The 22,204-nt window shown below is 40.8% G+C and overlaps 2 protein-coding genes across 5 annotated transcripts in view; both read left to right on the top strand.

The window, feature by feature from the left end:
* Positions 1 to 22,204, top strand: part of ccdc186 (coiled-coil domain-containing protein 186) — a 1,196,038-nt gene that overhangs the window by 510,834 nt on the left and 663,000 nt on the right. The gene's annotated exons all lie outside the window — the stretch shown is intronic.
* The window catches only part of LOC112220393 (contactin-4), a 227,456-nt gene that overhangs the window by 110,269 nt on the left and 94,983 nt on the right, over positions 1 to 22,204 (top strand). The window lies entirely within an intron of this gene.

Here is a 22,204-nt window from a genome sequence, read left to right as displayed (position 1 = left end):
TGGTTGGAGGATCATGCGGTGAGCTCTGAATGCCTCGTTTGTTAATTTAGCCTTGCAGATGACGTAATCACAGTCAACAGAAATCTATTTTGAAACAACAATATCAAGTAATAAAATAAAATAAATTAGAAAATGATAGTTTCTCAAATAAAAAATTGTTACAAGTGCATATAGACCTACCTGATAATATGCGGCTTTTCCTCGATTCATTGATGATCAGATACTTCAGTTGTAACTGGTTCTTTTGCTGTCAAATTTTACACCTGATAGTCTACATTTGGAACAGTGCTAAAGTTGTCTATCTTCTTCTTAACAACAGCCTATATAGAAATCAATATATCTCCGGTGCTGTAGCATGCGCTCATTCTTTGTCATGCTCTGTTGATGTATAGATTCTGCTTGTCTCCAGTCATGTGAAGGAGAATTGCATGAAATGTGTTTATAAAAGGCATTTTTTTCTCTGGCTGCTAATAAGATGATAGATTCATGCAGTGCTTTTATTATAAAGGAGATAATCCACGGAGGTCTGCGAATCCACAACCTTCTGGCTACTTTGCCATGTAATGCTCACAAAACAAAGAACAGTATATCTTATGCTCTACTCTGTCCTAGGTGTGAGGGTAAATGGTAGGCTTGTTCTCTGCTATCCACTTTATGTTTTAATGATGTTTTGGGTATACGGTGGGTCACTATTTTTCTTTTCAAGTGTATATTTTACTGAAGTGATGGCTATCCATTTTCATTTCAGAGAGGTCTGATTTTCAGTTGTACAGTCCCTAAGCATACGCGGTTGCAGAGGAATTATTTGAGATTTTAAAAAGTCTGTAGCAATTTGTAGTTTGTAGCCTGTTGGGATTGTTCCTAACAAAAGCTTGGCAGGCTCCATGGCCAATTAGAATTTCAGATGTGCATTTTTCATATTTTGGTGCCAATGTGTCTAAGCTGAAACAAAGGTGCAGAAAACCTGAACTTGCCTGAAACAAGTTAGGATTCAACCCTTCCCACTAACATTTATCATAGTCCTCCATCTATAAATACAGGCATTGTTAATAGTAACTTGATCTACCCTCATATTTTCAGTGTTGATAATTCAATATCTAATGTATTCAGTGGATGGCTGGCTGCTGGCTGAAAAACCCTGTTCGGGGATGACATCTCCACTTTAGTTTGTGTTTTAATAAACCTATTACTTCTTATCAAAGACAGGAGAGAAAACATTTCAAACTCGTCAGACATGTTCGTACATCTAATAGAGGCCACCTTGAGGCTTGTGACTCACTACCGATGCACGGTACCATCTCAGCCTGTCAATTAAAAGTGTTTCTCTGTGAGTTACTTGTCTTCTTAGTAATGAGAAGTGGAACATCAGTTTTATTGTCACAATGTTGTTTCAGAAAGCATACAGTTATGCTGAACTCGAAGGTGATATTTCATCTCAAAGATAGTGGTTAAAATATTTTTACCCTAGAATGTTAGTTTACTTCCTGTTGGAGACATTCTATTGACGGAACATTTCTTCATGGAATATAGGTTTCCATTGTTTGTTCATGCAAGGTTTTCCACTGTTGTCCTTGAAGATCAGATGAAATTCATTTCAAAGTTAGTGTCTGTCATATGCTAGGAACAAAACAAAATAGTATGCCTCAGAGTATTTCCCTGTGCTGGCGCAGTCAGTTATCGTGAGTGTCTTTGCGGGGTCCTTGCCACTTAGCTGATGTACTGGGTTTGTACAGAAGGAAGACTTTGTACTTCTAAGTTGTATTATGTTGCTGTCTTTATGGTGTAATAATAAAACGAGAGGCACCGACTGTAGTAGCTCATGAATACACGGAATGGAGATCATGGAAAGACTGTTGAAAACAGATGTGCTATCTTAACTTGATCACTCTTTTGTTGCAATTGTAGTGTATTTAAAGTTTAAAAATGGTTCTAAAATGTAATTTCCACTATAAATGTCAAACTTGATTTATCCTAACTAAAAATGCATCAACCCCTACAAAAATGTCCATTCATTTTAATCCACATTTCCTATTGCTGCAGGATTATTTTCTTGCTGTGAGAAACTGGCCATATTAAGATAGAACACCTGTATATAGAATGTAGGCAAGCCATGAGTGCATACTGAGGTGATGCCACACCAGTGTGATGTAATGGTTAGTACGAACCCTGGATCCATCAAATAATTAGCAATTACATTGTATGTCACTCATCTCTTCAAGATGGTGACAACCTATGACATGTGATGATGAGAACAATCTGTTATCATGCCACACTGTATCTCACAAATCCTGTATGTGGGTGGTGCAGTATTAGATGAGAATTCCAGCACATCCTTGGCCTTATTCATTACCGTATGTTGGTGGGCCAGGCCATGGGTACCAGCCTTGAGGACCCTCAGTGCCAGTGTATCCCCAGGGCTCCGCTGAGCCTCTGCCTGCCAGAGTGGCTGTCAGGGGACCCATAAGTAGCAGACAGCTGTCCACAAGCTCCCTGTGCTGGAGAGTGCATACTTAGTGGGCTCAAAAATGCAGATTGAGCTATACGATCTACTGGCAAGGGAGCGAGGGAGTGTGTGTGTGTGTGTGTGTGTGTGTGTGTGTGTGTGTGTGTGTGTGTGTGTGCTCTACAGCTTGTGGGTTAGCGACGTACACACCAGCAGAATGTTTAGTGAAATGCATTTACAGGTCATCTGTGACTCTGTATTTCAGAGGGTTTTTGCTGTCAGGGTTTATGTATAATCTGATCAGTGGATGGCACATTTTATCATCGCCATAAATAAACTCCTGACTTGTTAACTCTTAAATATTGTATTGAAACACATTTTTTACACCCTGGCTATTGCCAGAGGATCAATACCCACAGAATGTAATTTGCCACAGCCGTTTGCAATAGCACTGCAATAGCATCGTCCTACCATACTAATGACACTCACAGGTGAGATGCATGCGTTTCCTGAATATACTTTGATGGTGTTATTAACCTTTCCAAGATGAAAATCAAGTACAAGGAAAAGTCTTTCATACAGACATACACTACTAGACATGTTGCAAGAATTGTATTGTTCTCCATTACTAGACATACAGAGACAGTGCTACTTCACTCCCTTGATAAAGTATTTGTTTATAGTTCCACATGTACTTAGAGGAATATATGCAAATAACTCCACCTGCACAACAACATAGGTCTAGGACTATACATCCTTTAAGCAGGGTTCATACAAACATTGGCAAGGTAAATTCAAGGACTTTCAGGGACTTTTTCAAGCCCTTAATCATAATTGTCCTTAATGTTATACAGTTGTATAACTCACTGTATATTTTTGTACGTATAGGGCCTAATATAGACCCCCCCCCAAAAGAAAAAACATGCAAAGAATGTTTTTTTAAAGTAGGCCATTAGCACTTTAAGAATAATGCATTTTTTAGGCCTTGCCAATGCATTCTAAAATATGTGAGAATAATGTGGACTTGGCAGACAAAATCAATTGTATGCATGCATGGCTATTTTTCTGTTGCCTATTCTGTAGCCTTTTTCTGTAGCCTCTCAGATTTGAATCTCACCATCGCTGTTTTTATAATGAGAAAGTTACCAAAAACCAGTTTCATTTTGTAACGGACGGATTTGTATGAAAAGCCAAGTTGAAGCCAGCATTATAAATATAAGGATGCAAGAGATCTTATTAACTGGCTACAATAATTACAAGGACTTAATACAATAATTCAAGTACCAAATTGAGGAAATGTCTGATTTTCAAGGTAGGCCTATTCTAGTACTTGATTTTCTGAGCTCCAAATTCAAGTTCAAGTAGGCTACTTCAAACCCCTTTTATTGTTTCAAATTGCAGGTGTAACATGGAAAGCAAAATGTATTTGTCATGTTCTTTCATTACCAGATCATGATGTGAAGAAGCCCACTAAACTATGTAAATTTTGTCATTATATTTAGAGTAGTTTGGCGTAATAGCGTTTGGTGTTGCACAATAGTCTATCCTACACAATTGCACACAGTAGACTCGTGTCCAATCCAAGGCACAAAAACACATGAAAATATTAACTCATTACATTGATGTTTTTTCGGTTAAATCTAATACGACCCTGCTGTAAATCAAGCAGACTACAACAGAGGATCAACATCAATTCGTTAGGGATATTATATCCAACATGGATCTAGGCACAACTGTCTTCACTGGTGTAACGATTGAGACACCAAAATATTCTGGACATTCCTCACGAACACCTTTTTTCCAGCACTTGGGTTGTTGTTGCATCGCATGCACTATCACAACAGCTATTCGTCACTCAGAAAATTCCTTCCTTGATCAGATGAGGATTGTGAAAATATCACGGCGCAAATAAACAGTGTGACACCAAATGCGCACCCAACAAGTATTATGCATAATTATTGAAGAAACCACCTTTTGGGGGATTTGACTGTCTTTAAAAAATGCTTTCAACCTGTAACATAAGGAGACACAAAATGTTACGTAGTTACACTGCATTTCTTAGATGTCTATACAAAAAAACTGTCCGACAGCTAGATCCAGGTTCTTACAGGGTTCAAGTTCAATGTCTAATTTAACTGATCAATACTTAATAGATGATATAATGACAACTTACACTGCCATTAATGCAAGGACATTATATCTTAATGTAATGACATAACAAAAAGTGCTGATTTATTATTAATGACTTATCAACAGGTGTAACAAGTTGTCCAGCGTAGGGAAATCCTCACTGACACCTTAGTTTATAGAAAGACCTATAGTAGAGGCCCATTGCCAGTGTGGATGGGAATACACAAACACATGTCATATTCGAGGGAACCGTGAATGGCACAAGCTTTGCTTCTCAAAGTGTGCAGTAAGTAGCATTGAGTTGTTGTTGTCGTTGTCTGGTGTGTATGGGGGGAGTGTATTTCTAGGTGCCTTTTCTGCTATGCTATCTAGTTGGCTGTGTGTAAGCACCTCGTTCCTCTCTGCTGGACACCAGTCACACGTCATGTCCCCAGTCTCCCGTGCCCCAGTGCCCCAGTACATAAACACAAATCCCTCAATGCCAGTGGGGATTTCATCCCATGAGGAATACATTACATGTCATCTGCTCTGCAAGGAGAAAATAACAATCCTGGAAAACAACACACAGCTCAGTTGTGTTGTGTTCTCAACACCAAGCTTGGGTAGCAGGCTTGTGCCTCTGCACTGAATACGGTGTTGTTGCTAACCATGACGATGACAACATTTCAGCTTTCAGTGTTGCAAAGAATATTAACTCAACTGCAATGTGTTTTTCCTTCTCGTGTAAGATTATTTATTTGTGTATGATACATTTTCTACGTCTTTATTCAAAGGTATAGAGAATATTGCTTAAGTGAAATTGCAGTCGCTTGTATGATTATAATATTGCTTTCCTTAATGGTCACTTTATTTAATAAGCTAAGAGATTGATGTAGAGTTGGCTGTCTGGAAGAGTGGTTATGGTACAATCCAAACAATAGATGGATGTTTCCTTGACTCCTTGGAATGATTGCATTGATATTCTGTATTTTTTCTCAGATGTGCATTGTACACAAATCCCTCTCATTTATATTGATTGACCTCAAGTGTACATGACAAAAGGATAGGGTGCAGCCATTAAATATTTTCTCTGTTTTTTTAACCTGCCCTCTTGGCATAGAAACCATGGACGAGGCACTATCTGAACCAGTGTTTTCAAACAGTTTAGGTGGGGCATAACATTAATCATGTACTGCATATTCTGTAACTCAATGTATTATAAAGAAGCTTACTAGCTAGTAGTCAGTTAGCCACTGCTAGCTGTCATCACCGTTAACGCGAACATCTGCCAGCCTCAGCCCGGTCAATTCCTGCCAGTCTGCACAGCACGATATCAACCCAGAACATATTGGACTACTTTTTCTCTACCACATCTCCGGATTCCTACCGCAAGCTTTGAACCTTTACTCCGGATCATCGCAGATAGCTAGCTGCTATCCGAGTGGCTACTCCTGGCTAACGTCTCTGTCCCGAAGCAAGCACCAGTTAGCTTGGAGCTAGCCTCGAGCTAGGCCCATCTCCCAGCTAGCCGAAGAGATCCATCAGAAAATTCCTGGGCTTCAATACCTCTTTTGCCAATTGGCCTGGACCCTTTGCCTCCGACACGGAGACCCGCTGATCCATCACGACTGGTCTGCCGACGTAACCGTCCGAGGGGGTTTCAATAGGCTCTTCCATTGCGACATACCCCTGAGGCCCATCTGCTAGCCTGCTTGCCCCGGCCTGCTAGCTGTCAGAATCGCCGTGCCTATGATAACTTTGCTACACATGCCTCCCCCTAATGTCAATATGCCTTGTCTACTGCTGTTTTGGTTAGTGATTTTTGTCTTATTTCGCTGTAGAGCTTCCAGCCCTGCACAATATGCCTTAGCTAGCCCTTTGTTCCACTCCCCACACATGCGCTGACCTCACCTGGCTTAAATGGTATCACTAGAGACAAAACCTCTCTCATCGTCACTCAATGCCTAGGCTTACCTCCACTGTGCACACATCCTACCATACTCTTGTCTGTACATTATGCCTTGAATATATTCTTCTGAGCCCAGAAATCAGCTCATTTCACTCTCTGTTCCGAACGCACTAGACGACCAGTTCTTTTAGCCTTTAGCGGTACTCTCATCCTACTCCTCCTCTGTTCCTCTGGTGATGTAGAGGTTAACCCAGGCCCTGCAACCCCCAGCATCACTCCCATTTCCCAGGCGCTCACATTTGTTGACTTCTGTAACCGTAAAAGCCTTGGTTTCATGCATGTTAACATTAGAAGCCTCATCCCTAAGTTTGTTTTATTCATTGCTTTAGCACACTCCGCCAACCCTGATGTCCTTGCCGTGTCTGAATCCTGGCTTAGGAAGGCCACCAAAAATCCTGAATTTTCCATCCCTATCTATCACATTTTCCGACAAGTTAGAACTGCCAAAGGGGGTGGAGTTTCAATCTACTGCAGAGATAGCCTGCAGAGTTCTGTCATACTATCCAGGTTTATGCCAAAACATTTCGAGCTTCTACTTTAAAAAATCCACCTTTCCAGAAACAAGTCTCTCACCGTTGCCGCTTGTTATAGACCCCCTTCAGCCCCAAGCTGTGCCCTGGACACCATATGTGAATCGATCGCCCCCTGTCTATCTTCAGAGTTCGTACTGTTAGGTGACCTAAACTGGGACATGCTTAACACCCCGGCTGTCCTACAATCTAAGCTAGATGCTCCCAATCTCACACAAATTATCAATGAACATGAATTTAGGGTTTAAGTACAACCCTAAATCCGTAATCAGAGGCACCCTCTTAGATATCATCCTGACCAACTTGCACTCTAAATACACCTCTGCTCTCTTCAACCAGGATCTCAGCGATCACTGCCTCATTGCCCTTGTGCGTAATGGGTCAAACGACCACCCCTCATTACTGTCAAATACTCCCTAAAACACTTCCGTGAGCAGGCCTTTCTAATCCTGGTATCCTGGAAGGATAATGACCTCATCCTATAAGTAGAGGATACCTGGTTGCTCTTCAAAAGTGCTTTCCTTTCCATCTTAAATAAGCATACCCCATTCATAAAATGTAGAACTAAGAACAGATATAGCCCTTGGTTCACCTCAGACTTGACTGCCCTTGACCAGCACAAAAACATCCTGTGGCGTTCTGCATTAGCATCGAATAACCCCCACGATATGCAACTTTTCAGGGAAGTCCGGAACCAATATACTCAGTCAGTTAGGAAAGCTAAAGCTAGCTTTTTCAAACAGAAATTTGGTTCCTGTAGCACTAATTCCCACATTTTTTGGGACACTGGAAAGTCCATGGAGAATAAGAGCACCTCCTCCCAGCTTCCCACTACACTGTGGCTAGGAAACACTGTCACCACCGATAAATATACTATAATTGATCATTTCAATAAGCATTTTTCTACGGCTGACCATGCTTTCCACCTGGCTACCCCAACATCTCAGCACCCCCTGCAGCAACGTGCCCAATACCCCCTCCCCCCACTTCTCCTTCACCCAAATCCAGACAGCTGATGTTCTGAAAGAGCTGCAAAATCTGGATCCCTACAAATCAGCTGGGCTAGACAACCTGGACCCTCTCTTTCTAAAAGTATTCTCCGAAATTATTGCAACCCCTATTACTATGAATTTTTAACATCTCTTTTGTATTGTCTGAGATCCCCAAAGATTGGAAAGCTGCCGCGGTCATCCCCATCTTCAAAGGGGGAGACACTCTAGACCCAAACTGTTATACACCTGTAGCCATCCTGCCCTGCCTTTCTAAAATCTTTGAAAGCCAAGTTAACAAACAGATCACCGACCATTTCGAATCCCACGTACCTTCTCCACTATGCAATCTGGTTTCCGAGCTGGTCATGGGTGCAGCTCAGCCACGCTCAAGGTCCTAAATGATATCATAACCGCCATCGATAAAAGACAGTACTGTGCAGCCGTCTTCATCTACCTGGCAAAGGCTTTCGACTCTGTCAATCACTGCATTCTTATCGGCAGACACAACAGCCTTGGTTTCTCAAAAGAATGCCTCGCCTGGTTCACCAACTTCTTCACAGAGTTCAGTGTGTCAAATCGGAGGACCTGTTGTCTGGATCACTGGCAGTCTCTATGAGGGTGCCACAGGGTTCAATTCTCGGGCCAACTCTTTTCTCTGTATATATCAATGATGTTGCTCTTGCTGCTGGTCATTCTCTGATCCACCAGAGACGACAGACGACACCATTCTGTATACATCTGGCCCTTCTTTGGACATTGTGCTGACAAACCTCCAAACGAGCTTCGATGCCAAACAACACTCCTTCTGTGGCCTCCAACTGCTTTTAAATGCTAGTAAAACTAAGTGCATGCTCTTCAACCGATTGCTGGCCGTACCCTCCCGCCCGACTAGCATCGTTACTCTGGATGGTTCTGACCTAGAATATGTGGACAACTACAAATACCTAGGTGTCTGGTTAGACTGTAAACTCTCCTTCCAGACTCACATTAAGCATCTTCAATCCAAAATTAAATCTAGAATCTGCTTCCTATTTCGCTGCAAAGCCTCCTTCGCTCATGCTATCAAACATACCCTCGTAAAAGTGACTATCCTACCGATCCTTGACTTCGGCGATGTCATTTACAAAATAGCCTCCAACACTCTACTCAGCCAACTGGATGTAGTCTATCACAGTGCCATCCATTTTGTCACCAAAGCGCCATATACTACCTACCACTGCGACCTGTATGCTCTCTTTGGCTGGCCCTCACTACATATCCATCTCCCAACCCACTGGCTCCAGGTCATCTACAAGTCTTTGCTATGTCAAGCCCTGCCTTATCTCAGCTCACTGGTCACCATAACAACACCCACCCGTAGCACGTGCTCCAGCAGGTATATTGCACTGGTCATCACCAAAGCCAACACTACCTTTGGCTGCCTTTCCTTCCAGTTTTCTGCTGCCAATGACTGGAACGAATTGCAAAAATCACGGAAGCTGGAGACTTATTTCTCCCTCTCTAACTTTCAGCATCAGCTGTCAGAGCAGCTAGCCGATCACTGTACCTGTACACAGCCAATCTGTAAATAGCACACCCAACTACCTCATCCCCATATTATTACTTGCCCTCTTGCTCTTTTGCACCCCAGTATCTCTACTTGCACATCATCTATCACTCCAGTAATAATGCTAAATTGTAATTATTTCACATCTATGGCCTATTTTTTGCCTACCTCCCTACTCTTCTACATTTGCACACACTGTACATAGATTTTTCTATTTTTATTTTCTATTGTGTTATTGACTGTACATTTATTTATGTGTAACTCTGTGTTGTTGTTTTTGTCTCACTGATTTCCTGTATCTTGGCCAGGTCACAGTTGTAAATGATAACTTGTTCTCAACTGGCCTACCTGGTTAAATAAAGGTTAAATAAAATAACAAATAAAACAAATTATAGAGCCCATCACGATTCCTGTGCTTTTAATGTTATTGGAGTGCACTGCTTTCACTCATTGATTTTCTGTGTGGTGCATAGTGTTCTATTAAATGTTGTGGTGTACAGTAGCAGCCTAGAAAGTAGGTGAGGCAGGAACACATTGGATTCCTTGTGTCTCCAATCTATTACTTTATGTGCCTTCAGATTTGGTCAGTTTGTTTGCAGTTCAGTATTGGAAAAGCTTTGATTAAGTGAAAGCTCTCGATATGATTAATAACTCCTTAGGCTATAAGGCCCAAGGGGGCGTGGTATATGGCCAATATACCACGGCTAAGGGCTGTTCTTAAGCACAAAGCAACGCGGCTTGAACACAGCCATTAGCAAAGGTAACAGCTAATGGGGATCCCTAATAAATACAAATACAAATATTGGCTATATATCACAAACCCCCGAAGTGCCTTATTGCTCTTATAAACTGGTTACCAATGTAATTAGAGCAGTAAAAATAATCCGCGGTATACCACAGCTTTCAGCCATTCAGCATTCAGGGCTCAAACCACCCAGTTTATAAACAACTATAAATCACAGGGTTTTTGTATGTTTTTGCAATAAAATTCCTTAGATCTAAATCTTTTAAAATTTTGCAATAATATTCTCTGATCTAAATATTTTATGCTTTTGCTATAATATTTCTCAGATCTAAATCTGTCATCACTATGCTTCTGATCTATTTATCATCTAAATTATATTTGCTCATCATACACTCAGGCCTGTCTAGCCCAGGACATAATGAGATGGGCAGCCAATGGCCAAACAGATCTTATCTTGTGGTATGGATGAAGTGGTCATTTAAATTAACATTATCATTACCAATTTTGCGACATTATACAATAACAATGATATTTTGACATTGGCTGTTCTTTTTTGCCGAAGGTCAATGTCTGCATGCAGAGCCCACCTGCTCCTGCTAGTCAACAGAAGAGAGACAGGCAGGGAGACGGGTGGGTGCAGATCAAGAACGACACCAAGCCAGATAGAAGCACAGACAGAGCTGCACACAGGCTGAGCATGGAGCTGCCTGTCTCTACTGATGCACTTCCTGTTTTGACAGGCCAATGTTATAGTATTGGAAATATGCTGGGGATGTGTTATAATCATATAAGAAAACACAGTGATTTGGAGCAGACACATTATATTATTAGCATTGTTGAAATGGTCTTTTAATGATGATGTTACGATACTCTCTGTTTGCTGAATGTGCTGCTAGTGTTTCCAGAAATGGGCAGTGGAGAGTCAAATGATCTTCACCCGGGCTCCCACAGTCAGAGAAGCCAGAGAGGCTGAAAGGCTGTCACTTCCGCTCTCTCTCAAAACACACTAGATTAATGGGCTGCCTGTGTGACCTAGCCTTGGTCTTTGTATTACTCAACTACTGTGTTTAGTCCTGGACCGGATGCAGCTGACCTCCATTTTCTAATGGAGAGAGACCTTTTAGCGGCACTCAAGACTGAAATCACTTGTGCGCATCCACTAAGAAATGGGATGCTGCATTGTGTATCCCCTGGTTCATTTTGTCCTAAGACCCCGGGCTTTGAGAACACAGAGCATGTGCACTCTGTCTACTCATGTACATGAACAGAATGTAGGGAGGAGGAGAATTTTTGTAGCCTGGAGCAAACTTGGGAGCACTGCACTTTAACACAATTGGAGTGGCAGTACTTTCAGGGGGTGTTTTTCATATGGGCTGTGGGATGGAATTCTTTGTTTTCAGCAGTGCGGAGAGGCAGTCTATTGGAGGAGACCCTAGTTCTATGAATCAGTGGACATTGACTGGACCAAATCTAGGGTGATGTTTTGTAATGTTGCCTTATTTTGAGGCTCACCAGACTGGTGGACCTGCTAGAACCACTAGTCAGAGAAACTGGAGCAATTTTTCAGAGAAACTGAGCAATTTGCTTCTGACCCCTCCATGGGTTATCCAACAGCTCCACAAGTGTCACATCCTCCTTGCATCTGTGGATATATTAAACTTTGAACACGGCTATTAGTAACCTCTTTGTTTAAAGTTTGCTTATCGTTCACGCCAGGATGCTGTTGCCTGTTTTTTGTAGCACGGTAATTAAAAATGCATATTGTTGTCACAGTAAACTTTAAATGTATTATTAATACCAGATGATCAGGCAGCAGATTGTCATGATTAATATTAATTTAAAGCATTGACACTGATAATGCATGATTAAGATACAAACACAACTCCCCCTTCCTCAGAATTAATACGGCAGTATTAACATTGATAGAACTTATAACTCAGAATCTCAGTATCTGATTAACTGATATGTCCTTATAATACACCTTAGCAACCCTATTGTAATGATAGATGGGTTGTTTTGTCTGTTGATGCAGGCCTACACTGCACATGTTGTTCACCCGTGTCTTAATTATTCCCTATGTTTAGATGAATATATATTGTTTTCATAGCACGCTGACTCCACAGGGGGATCTCAGGGGGCTCTGCCACTGGGTTCAGTGTAGAATATGCAGAGGCCTGCCATCTTGCAGTGTGTAGATATTACTTTGAACAAAGCCAAGAGGTTGGTTGGCTTTTAATTGTTGGCTCAGAACACTGACAATAATACACACATAAAGGATTGCATGTGTAAGCAATACACAAATAAAGCAATGTGTGTGTAAGCATATCCAATCATTTGTCATGGAGCACTATTTATATTCTGTAATCTGGATGCCCATTGAAGGGAATAATTACACCGTTGCACTAGCACTTTGAGGATGAAACAACATATTATATATTTTTTTTTTCATGATGATTTTTGTGTTTTGGGAAGAATTTAGAGATGCGCAATTATGCCATGTGATTGGATGTGCTTGTACAGTGCCTTCAGAAAGTGTTCATACCCCTTGATTTCTTTCACATTTTGTTGTTACAGCCTGAATTTAAAATGGATTACATTTAGATTTTTTTGTCACTGACCTTACACACCATACCCCATAATGTCAAAGTGGAATAATGTTTGATTTTAATTGTTGCTAATTAATTACAAATTAAAAGCTAAAATGTCTTGAGCCGATAAGTATTCAACCCTTTTGTTATTGCAAGACTAAATAAGTTCAGGAGTAACAATTCAATTAATAAATGGCATGGCCTCACTCTGTGTAAAATAATTGTGTTTAACATACGTTTTTAATGACTACGTAATTTCTGTAGCCTACACATACAATTATCTGTTGAGCAGTGAATTTCAAACACAGATTCAACTACAAAGACCAGGGAGGTTTTCCAATGCCTCGCAAAGAAGAGCACCCATTGGTAGATGGGTAAAAATAAAATAAAAAGCAGACATTGAATATTCCAGTCAGCATGGAGAAGTTATTAATTACACTTTGGATGGTGTATAATACACCCAGTCACTACAAAGATACAGCCATCCTTCCAAACTCAGTTGCCGGAGAGGAAGGAAACCGCTCAGGGATTTCACCATGAGGCCAATGGTGACTTTAAACAGTTACAGAGTTCAATGCCTGTGACAGGAGAGAACCGAGGATGGATCAACAACGTTGCAGTTACTCCACAATACTAACCTAATTCACAGAGTGAAAAGAAGGAAGCCTGTACAGAATAAACATATTCCCAATATTCCTGTTTGCAACAAGGCACTAAAGTAATACTGAAAAAAATGTGGCAAAGCAATTCACTTTTTGTCCCAAATACAAAGTGTTATGTTTGGGGCAAATTAACACATTACTGAATACAACTCTCCATATTTTCAAGCATACTGGTGGCTGCATCATGTTATGGTTATACTTGTAATCGTTAAGGACTGGGAGTTTTTCAGGATACAAAATAAACGTAATGGAGCTAAGTACAGGCAAAATCCTAGAGAAAAACCTTGTTCAGTCGGCTTTCCACCAGACATTGTAGTTACTTACCAAGAAGACAGTGAATATTCCTGAGTGTCTGAGTTACAGTTTTGACTTAAATCTGCTTGAAAATGTATGGCAGGGCCTGAAATTGGTTGTCTAGCAATTGTCAACAAACAATTTGACAGAGCTTGAAGAATTTTGAAAAGAATAATGGGCAAATGTTTCACAATCCAGGTGTGGAAACCTAATAGAGACTTACCAAGAAAGAATCACAGCTGTAATCACTGTCAAAGGTGCTTCTACAAAGGGTGTGAATTCTTATGTAAATGAGATATTTCTGTATTTCATTTTCAATAAATGAGCTAACATTTCTACAAAATCTTGCTTTCAGTCATACAGTACGTTATTTTCCCTGAGTGTGACAATAATTAATTGTATGCTGTGCTCTGTATTGGAGACTTACGACACAGCTGTGTTGTCTCAAAGTATGGCAGATTTTATTCTGGAGAATTGCTTAGTGTCTCCGCCTTCTTACATAATTTTTACATTTTCACAAATTATTTACGATATACTTGTTGGTCTCTGTTTTTGCAGATCTCTTCATTCCATTGTAACTTCTTCGAAGTATTGTGCAAGCCCAGCAGTCTACATACACACAGCGCCATAATTTGTCAGCATCTCTCAAGCCTCTCGGGGGACTCCTCAAAGTGGAAACTCCTCTCTTCACAAATGTATCATCTCTTAGAATATACCCACACGCTACAGAATGCTTTATCTATAGGTAACTGTCTAAATAAAGGAAACACTTGAGTAAATTAGGGATAGAAAGTATAATGAAAGGTGCTTCCAGACAGTTGTTGTTGCTGAGTTAATTAAACAATTAACATCCCATCATGCTTAGTGTCATGTATAAAAATACTAAGTCGCACATTATTTTAGCGTGTGTGTTTGGTGTTACTATCCTTGTGGGGACCAGAAGTCTTTCCTTGTGGGGACCAGAAGTCTATCCCTTGTGGGGACCTAAAGTCCCCATGAGGATAGTAAAACATGGAAAGTCTGACAAGTAGCAACATTTCACCAGTCCCCACAAGGAAAAGGGCACTTTTATGCTCACAAATCAGGGTTAGAGTTTGGGTTTTGGTTAAGGGTTAGGTTTAGGGTTAAGGAGTTAGGGAAAATAGGATTTTTTATGGAAATCCATTATCTATCAAATTTTATTGGTCACATACACGTGTCTAGAAGATGTTATTGTGGGTGTAGGGAAAAATGCTTGTGCTTCTAGCTCTGACAGTGCAGTAATATCTAACAAGTAATATTGAACAAATTCACAACATACTGTATACCCAATACAAACAAATCTAAGTAAAGGAATGGAATTAAGAAAATATACATTTATGGATGAGCAATGTCAGAGAGGCGTAGACTATAATAGAATACATTATATACATATGAGAGGAGTATTGCAAAACATGTAAACATTATTAAATTGACAAGTGTTCCATTTATTAAAGTGGCCAGTGATTTCAAGTTTATGTATATAGGCAGCAGCATTTAATGTGCTATTTAACCTGTTGAGTGTAGGGGGCAGTATTTTGATGTTTGGATGAAAAACATACCCAAATGAAACTGCCTATTTCTCAGGCCCAGGATCTAGAATATGCATATAATTGTCAGATTAGGATAGAAACCCCTAAAGTTTCCAAAACTGTCAAAATATTGTCTGTGAGTATAAGAGAACTCATATTGCAGGCGAAAACCTGAGGAAAATCCACCCGGAAGTGCTGTTTTTCCTGAAAGCTCTCTGTTCCATTGCCTGCCTTCGCTCCATTTAAAGGGATATCAACCAGATTCCTTTTCCTATGGCTTCCCCATGGTGTGAACAGTCTTTAGCCATAGTTTCGGGCTTTTATTTTGAAAAATGAGCGAGAAAGGTCACATCGCATCATTGGTTGGCTGGGTGCCAGGAGCGTTTTACATGCGCAACAGCTTGGAGCAGACATTTTCTCTCTCTCTCCTATTGAAGAAGCTACAGTCCCGGTTGAAATATTATCCATTATATATTTTAAAAACAACCTGAGGATTGATTATAAAAAACGTTTGACATGTTTCTACGAACTTTACGGATACTATTTGGAATTTTTGTCTGCACTCGAGCCTGTGGATTTCTGAACATAAACGCTCCAACCAAATGGAGGTATTTTGGATATAGAAATAATCTTTATGGAACAAAAGGAACATTTGTTGTGTAACTGGGAGTCTCGTGAGTGCAAACATACGAAGATCATCAAAGGTAACGATTCGTTTTATTGCTTTTCTGACTTTCGTGACCAATCTACTTGGCTGCTAGCTGTTTGTAATGTTTTGTCTTCTGAGAGAGATGTCCTTACATAACAGACTGATGGCCTTGAGATAGAAGCTGTTTTTCAGTCTCTTGGTTCCAGCTTTGATGCATCTGTACTGACCTCGCCTTCTGGATGGTAGCGGGCTGAACAAGCAGTGACTAGTGTGGTTGTCCTTGATGATTGTTTTGGCCTTCCTGTGACATCAGGTGCTGTAGGTGTCCTGGAGGGCAGGTAGTTTGCCCCCGGAGATACATTGGGCAGACCACACAACCCTCTGGAAAGCCCTGCAGTTGTGGGCAGTGCATCTGTAAAACTGTGCATCTGTAAAAGTTTGTAAGGGTTTTAGGTGCCAAGTCAAATTTCTTCAGCCTCCTGAGGTTGAATAGGTGCTGTTGTGCCTTCTTCACCACACTGTCTGTGTGGGTGGGCCATTTCAGATTGTCAGTGATGTGTACACCGAGGAACTTGAAGCTCTCCACCTTCTCCACTGAGGTCGTGTCGATGTGGATAGGGGGTGTTCCCTCTGCTGTTTCCTGAAGTCCACAATCATCTCATTTGTTTTGTTTACATTGAGTAACAGGTTTATTTTCCTGGCACCACACTCCCAGAGCCCTCACCTCCTCCCTGTAGGCTGTCTCGTCATTGTTGTTAATCAAGCCTACTAATGTTGTGTCGTCTGCAAACTTGATGATTGAGTTGGAGGCGTGATTTGACAATGGAAATCCACACCCATGCAGTCATGGGTGAACAGGGAGTACAGGAGGGGGCTGAGGACGCACCCTTGTGGGGGCACAGTGCTGAGGATCAGCGAACTGGGGGTTGAATATGTCTGTAAACACACCAGTCAGCTGGTCTGCACATGCTCTGAGGAAGCGGTTGATATGCCGTCTGTCCCGGCAGCCTTTCGAGGGTTAAAACGCTTCTTGCTCACATTGGCCACAGAGAAGGAGATCCCACAGTCCTTGGTAGAGGGCCGCGTCGGTGGCACTGTGTTATCCTCAAAGCGGACAAATAAGATGTTTAGCTTGTTCCGGAAACAAGATGTCAGTGTCCGCCACGTTGCTGGTTTTCATTTTGTAGTCCATGATTGTCTGTAGACCCTGTCACATACGTCTGGTGTCTGAGCCGTTGAATTGCGACTCCACTTTGTCTCTATACTGACGTTTTGCTTGTTTGATTGCCTTGCAGAGGGAACAACTACACTGTTTGTATTCTTCCATATACAACGTCACCTTGCCATGGTTAAATGCGGTGATTCGCGCTCTCAGTTTTGCGCAAATGCTGCCATCTATCCACGGTTTCTGGTTGGGGTAGGTTCTAATAGGGCGGCAGGGTAGCCTAGTGGTTAGAGCGTTGGACTAGTAACCGGAAGGTTGTGAGTTCAAACCCCGAGCTGACAAGGTACAAATCTGTCGTTCTGCCCCTGAACAGGCAGTTAACCCACTGTTCCCAGGCTGTCATTGAAAATAAGAATGTGTTCTTAACTGACTTGCCTGGTTAAATAAAGGTAAAATAAAAATAAAATAAATAGTCACAATAAGTACAACATTTCCTATACATTTCCTGATATACTCAGTCACCAAATCTGTATGTTCATCAATGTTATTATCCGAGGCTAACCGGAACATGTCCCCGTGATCAAAACAATCTTGAAGCGTAGATTCCTATTGGTCTGACCAGCGTTGAATAGTCCTTAGCACGGGTACTGCCTTTTTGAGTTTCTGCCTATAGGAAGGGAATAGCAAAATGGAGTCGTGGTCAGATTTGCCGAAAGGAGGACGGGGGAGGGCTTGTAGGCACCCCGAAAGTTGGAGTAGCAGTGGTCGAGTGTTTTAGCACCGCGAGTACTACAGTCCATGGGTTGATAGAAATTCGGTAGCCTTTCTCCCAAATTTGCTTAGTTAAAATCCCCAGCTATTATAAATGTGGCCTCAGCATATGTGGTTTCCATTTAGCATAAAGTCCAGTGAAGTTCTTTGTGGTATCAGCTTGAGGGGGGATATACACGGCTGTGACTATAACCGAAGGGAATTCTCTTGGGAGATGATACGGTCGACATTTGATTGTGAGGTGTTCTAGGTGAGATGAACAAAACGACTTGAGTCGTTAAGCATGAAACATACACCCCTACCCTTCTTCTTCCCGGAGAGCAGGGTTGGGTAGGTTACTTTCTGAATGCAATCCATTACAGTTACAAGTTACCTGTCCGAAATTGTAATCAGTAATGTACCTTTTGGATAACCCAAACTCAGTAACGTAATCTGATTACATTCCGTTACTTTTAGATTACCTTCCCTTTAAGAGGCATTAGAAGAAGATGAAAATGTATGTTACCAATTGAATGGCATCTGTTGCAGGATAAATCAATGTTAAAGTTTACATAACTGGCCATATATGGATTTAAATGTTACTTTATGGGTTGGTTATGTAGGCTTCTTCTAAGCCATCGCTTTCTACTACATATAATAATACGATTAAATGATGTATTTACATTAAAAAAACAAAGTCTATCAGAAATCCAGTCATTCCAATAAATGTTATACCCCTTGATCTTCAAGAATAGGACTTGGAAATATGGAACTATAGATTAGCCAATTTGTTTTACCTGAGCATGACCCCAAAACTAAGGACTTATTAGCCAGCCCTACTCTGTTGTTTATGATTTTGCTGTCATGGAGGACTGATTGAGCTCATTGATTCGAGTTTAAAAATAAATGCTGCGTTCATGGAATGGCATGCTTTACCTAGAGTGTGCAAAGCTGTCTACTATAAAATATATTTTGATATATTTAACACTTTTTTGCTTACTACATTATTCCTTATGTGTTATTTCATAGTTTTGATGTCTTCACAATTATTCTACAAAATAAAGAAAAACCCTTGGATGGGTAGGTGTTCCCAAACTTTTGATTGGTACTGTATATATAATTTCTAAATCCAAAAATGGATGTAGCACCTACAGATTGCCCCTTTAAGTCCATCAAAAGTGTGCAAATTGGAGCATGTGTCCATTAGTCCAATGGATTATTTTTATCAGCATGAATTAGATTGAGTAATAAAAGCCCCACTTGGATCCGCACTATGCAGCTGTTGGAACAGTGCATTTTTCATTGATGATTGATAGGCAGTTTAAACATCTAGAATTCAAACATTATTGGGTTCAAATACACATTTAGATTTGTGAACAGCCATCCACAACAACCACTATCTGTAAGGCGCAAATAGCTAGATGAGAAAGCAGCAGTAGGATTCACATCAATGCGCTATGTAAATATCAATAATAAGTGATATCCGTATTGCCGTAGACTACATCACTACTGTCATCCTTAACTCCAAGCATTTATTCAAGTTGGATAATCTTTGGATTCCAGCGGCAGTCGCACCATTGGAAGACATGGCTTGGACAGTAACCTACAAAAGCCTATTCCTGCTCTTTTCCTGCGATCTATCAAATACATTTGGTGTGTCATCATAGTGGTCTCTGACTTGTGGATAGACTCGCTCAGGTGGAACAAACTTAAACTTGCGCCTTTTTTCGATGCTGATTTGAATGTCATTGAGAAAACAGAAAAGTGTCAAAAGAAATTGCAAACATGCTTTCTGAATTAAAAATGAATCCTTAAAGTAATCATCTAGTTTTTCGAAAGTATCGCTAATCGGATTACAATATTTTTGCTGGTAACGTAACGGATTATAGTTACCATTTTTTTTGTAATCTCCCTTCCGGAGAGATATTTATCCCTGTCTGCGCGATGATCTGAGAACCCAACTGGCTGGACGGACTCAGACAGTATATCCTGAGAGAGCCATGTTTCCATTAAACAGAGTATGTTACAATCCCTGATGTCTCTCTAGAAGGAAATCCTCGCCCTGAGCTCGTCAACTTTATTACCCAGAGATTGAACATAAGCGAGTAATATACTTGGAAGCGGTGGATGGTGTGTGAGCCTCCGAAGTCGGACTAGAAGACCACTCCGAGTACCTCTCCTCCGCCGGCTGTGTTTTTGGTCGGCCTCTGGATTCAGTTCAATTGCTCTGCAGGGTGAGAAACAAAGGATCCGATTCTGGAAAGTTGTATTCCTGGTCGTAAATGCTGGTAATGCTGGTAGTGCTGGTGAGTAACATATCTGAATATATTTCAGTCATGTTTCCTAGCCTTGTTCAACACTGCATTATCATTATATTTTCTTGCCATTATTTATTATCCCATACTGTAGTCACAATTAAACTCATGAGTAGTAAACACGTGTGTGAGCAGGTGCAAGCACAACCCATGAGCACTGGAGAGGAAACGAGCCAAAACAATATGCCTTGTCCTGCCTTGGAGAGCAGAATGTTCCATGTCTCTGTTGTCCTTTCCCCTCCTTTCTGCTTGCTGTGCCATCACCTTCTGTGTTCTAATACCCTCAGGACTCTGCCAAAATACACTTCTGAAGAGGCTGATTGGCCTGCTCTGATTCATGCTGTAGCCTATACCTGCTCCTAACAGTGAGTGAGCTGCATCATGCATCGAAGCCTGCTGTGATAAATGACCAGGCAGATAGAAAGGGTAAAGGAGGAATCCTTCAAGACTGTTTTGTTTAATTACCAACCAGCTAACAAGTGAATGGGTTTGATTAGGCTCAGCGGGAAAAGGTACGTGCCTGTCAATTAGAAGGCCTGGAAAACTCAGGCTGCCCTCCACTGATTAGAATGTCAGAACATTCAGAAATAATCATTTGTCCCTGAAAGCTTCAAACGAGAGCTCGGCAACAGAAAAAAACAACATGACCCTGAAAGCAGTGTTCTTGATAAGTACCCCAGCTGAGATCAAACTGTCACGAATCACAATGTGTTTTACACTGGCTCTGTCTATCATTTGTTCTTTGCAGTAGATCGAAACCTAGAAGTATAGTTTAGCTGTAGGGTACTGCTTGTGTAATCAATCAATCAGTCAAATGTATTTATGAAGCCCTTTTTACATCAGCAGATGTCACAAAGAATACAGAAACCCAGCCTAAAACCCCAAACAGCAAGGAAAGCAGACAGCAAGCAATGCAGATGGGATCACCACTGATTTTATATACCTTTTAAATGACATGATGATGGTGATGATGATGACGCTAACGACGACAACGACGATGATGATGATGGTGGTGATAATGATGATTATGCTGGTGGTGCTTATGAAACTTTCAAAGTCCTGGTGGGAACAATGAGCTTGGATTAACACAAAGCACTACAAAAGATGCAGAATGGGAAAAGTTTTTCAAGAATGTACAGTATTTCAGTTGCCTCAGTCACGCATACAAATGATTTTATTTTATTTTAAATGTACTCCTCTGTGAATCCTTTTGGCCTAAGGAGCCAAAGTCTCTGGGCACATAAAGTTACTGAATCACCAGACAAATAGCCAAACAAAGTGTTTATTTCAAAGGTTACTCTTCAAAATGTGTGTTTTGTTCTTTTTGAAAGACTCAAACCACAAAAGATGTGACATTAAAAAGATGCTGACATTTACAGTAAGAAAATGACTGGAGAGACCCACCTGACAGTTACCAGCCAACATGATGCTCGTTATCCTGTGAATCATAGCAGATCTGAGATCCTGCCTTGTCCTGTGATCCTACAAATGTACTGTATACTATATGTTGTATTGTTATTTTTGTGGAGGCAAATGTAATGCACACCGGTTTAGTCGAGGTGCTGGCTAGCGGAGTAGAACATTTGAAAAATAAAAGTAGAGCCACACACTCTAGGAGCTCAGATGCAATAATTTAATAACCAAATAAGTTAAATGTTTCGACAGACAAGCTGACTTCATCAGGGTATGATTGTTGTATTGTTATTTTTACCATCATGGTGAGAGTTATTTTAACATTTACTTACAGTACAATTACAGTACAATTAACCTAGTATTTTGTGACGATCCGAGCTCAAGCCCATCGTCCCTTAGAAATTAGGCCTATCCCTTACGCATTCCCCAAATGAATTTGTTTTCTCACACTTTTGCATCAATAAAACCATTATTTTTGGTCATG

This window comes from Oncorhynchus tshawytscha, linkage group LG25, assembly GCF_018296145.1.
Source record: "Oncorhynchus tshawytscha isolate Ot180627B linkage group LG25, Otsh_v2.0, whole genome shotgun sequence".
Classification (NCBI taxonomy): Eukaryota; Metazoa; Chordata; class Actinopteri; order Salmoniformes; family Salmonidae; genus Oncorhynchus; species Oncorhynchus tshawytscha.
Note: the sequence above shows the minus strand (reverse complement) of the source record. Positions and strands in the feature narration are given on the sequence as shown.